Genomic DNA, 2,500 nt, shown 5'->3' with positions numbered 1-2,500 from the left:
TAACCTAACCTACGTTGTGCCTTAACCTAACCTACGTTGTGCCTTAACCTAACCTACGTTGTGCCTTAACCTAACCTACGTTGTGCCTTAACCTAACCTACGTTGTGCCTTAACCTAACCTACGTTGTGCCTTAACCTAACCTACGTTGTGCCTTAACCTAACCTACGTTGTGCCTTAACCTAACCCATGTTGTGCCTTAACCTAACCCATGTTGTGCCTTAACGTAACCCATGTTGTGCCTTAACCTAACCCATGTTGTGCCTTAACGTAACCCATGTTGTGCCTTAACCTAACCCATGTTGTGCCTTAACCTAACCCATGTTGTGCCTTAACCTAACCCATGTTGTGCCTTAACCTAACCCATGTTGTGCCTTAACCTAACCCATGTTGTGCCTTAACCTAACCCATGTTGTGCCTTAACCTAACCTATAATGTGCCTTAACCTAACCTATAATGTGCCTTAACCTAACCTATAATGTGCCTTAACCTAACCTATAATGTGCCTTAACCTAAACTATATTGCGCCTTAACCTGACGCACGTTGTCGCTGAACCTGCTCTGTAATTGTTATGCAACCCGTTTAAGTAGTGTAGTGTTGCCTAACCGCAACCCTCGCAATATAGTTCGCTACTCGCACTGCCCGGCCCCTGTGTATCGCGTCATGTTAAACACCTTGCAGGTGTTGCTGACTTTCCACATGCTCATGCTATACACTGTAATGTGGATAGCAGCAGGACGTACATGCCCCCTCCCCTTCCCCCCTGCCTTCGCAAGCTGGTCGGTGAGAAGTTTGCATGTTCAACGCCCTTCGCATGCCGACGTACTCAGCCTACGTTGTGGTACGGCCTGTCACCTGTCCGCCGATGTACGCAAAACCCACAAACTGTACTGCACATTGGTCCGTATGTACTGAATGATACATCGTGGCACATGTGACCGTATGACGACTGCGCCTAGCAACGGCGGACCATACAGTCCAAATATTGTGCACGCAGCTACGTGTCGTCTCCCTATAAGAGCTGGATTGCAGTGTGGTACGCCATACAGACGTGTGGGAGGAACGGACGCCCTGGATGGCGATCAGCATGAGCAGTCTGTTGATGTAGTGGAGCGTGTATTCGGACGTAGTCGTCTCTTCTCACACACCGTGATAGCATGTTGCACCGTGTTCCACATCTGCGACATGCTGCAGAGGCCGGCTGACAGTCGTTCGCGCAATGGACACCGCATACGTACGGGGTCGACCTTCCACGTGTTCTCTAGGCGTGCACATGTTGTTGCGTCTATGTGGGCAGACGTAGTGTGTTGTGACACCTGACACAGGCATGCAATACTCGTTGCAAATGGCGATGGACGTGTACGTTTGCTGGTGACGTTACGCAAATGAACAACTGGTAACCCGTTGTGGTGCGGTTGTTCTCGCTAGAGGTGAATCAGTGTTGGCGACGATCGGTCGAGCTATTAACCGGTTGTTTCAGGGATACCCACCATGCCCACGAACGTGAAAGGGGACCCACCATGCCCACGAACGTGAAAGGGGATCTGGGTGTGAGGCGATACGCGGCGGTGGCTGGGTGGGACCGTCCCCGGCTGGTGAGGGGGGGCCGCCCGGCGTGCTGGCAGCGCGGTGCGTGGGCGCACGCGCTACAGCCGGCTGGTGGGGGCGGCCAGTGGCAGGCGCGCCGGCCGACGGACGCGGCAGGCGGCGCAGCTGCGCGCCGGCGCCCCCTGCTCGCGGCGCCTTGCGGCCAAAGTAGGTCCTCGCGGGCCCGGTGCGAAGCGCGGTGGCCATCTGCAGTGTGCTGGTCCGATTGAGGACTTTGTGCGCTGAGGATGCGCCGCCGCCCGGCGCTCGGCGCCGCGACGCCGTCTGCTGCTCGGTCGCCCCAGCGGTTCTCGCAGGTGGTTTGTATCGCAGCTGTGCGGACGTGTTGGCGCGTGCGCTGTGCTGGGAGAGTTCGCTTCGGCACCCAAGTGGGGCTTTTGTCCTTCTGTGGCGCCGGCGTTGGAGCTGCCGGTCACCGTAGGTGGCGCGTGTTGTCTCCCGCCGGCAATGCCACGACAGCACGCTCCCGGGCCTCTGTCGGCAGCGGCAAGCTCAGTTGGGAGCACGGGTGGTCGCACCTAAAGCGTCTACTTGCCTAACTCCGGGCGATTGCGCCTCTCTCGAACCCGACCAAGTACTTAGGACGGCGCTGCGCGCCGCCGGGACCTGAGAGGGTTTCGAGGTGTGTTGTGCAGGGGAGCTCAGCCTCCTCCTGTTTGCAGAATAATTGAGCGGACGCTTGCGTGTTCGCGCGGGCCCCCGGGACACACTCCCGGGCGGCCGGCTGCTCAGCTCTAGTTGACGCAGCTCCCTGGTTGATCCTGCCAGTAGTCATATGCTTGTCTCAAAGATTAAGCCATGCATGTCTCAGTACAAGCCGCATTAAGGTGAAACCGCGAATGGCTCATTAAATCAGTTATGGTTCCTTAGATCGTACCCACGTTACTTGGATA

The 2,500-nt window shown here is 56.5% G+C and overlaps 1 non-coding gene across 1 annotated transcript in view; it reads left to right on the top strand.

Moving 5' to 3' along the window:
- The first annotated feature begins 2,355 nt into the window (after positions 1-2,355).
- Positions 2,356-2,500, top strand: part of LOC126476883 (small subunit ribosomal RNA) — a 1,909-nt gene continuing 1,764 nt past the window's right edge. Inside the window, exon 1 of the ribosomal RNA XR_007587316.1 lies at positions 2,356-2,500. This exon is cut by the window's right edge and continues 1,764 nt beyond it. This is a non-coding gene — a ribosomal RNA (small subunit ribosomal RNA).

Source organism: Schistocerca serialis, chromosome 4 (genome assembly GCF_023864345.2).
Source record: "Schistocerca serialis cubense isolate TAMUIC-IGC-003099 chromosome 4, iqSchSeri2.2, whole genome shotgun sequence".
Taxonomy (NCBI): Eukaryota; Metazoa; Arthropoda; class Insecta; order Orthoptera; family Acrididae; genus Schistocerca; species Schistocerca serialis.
The sequence above is the reverse complement of the archived record's forward strand: the minus strand, read 5'-3'. Positions and strand labels throughout refer to the sequence as shown.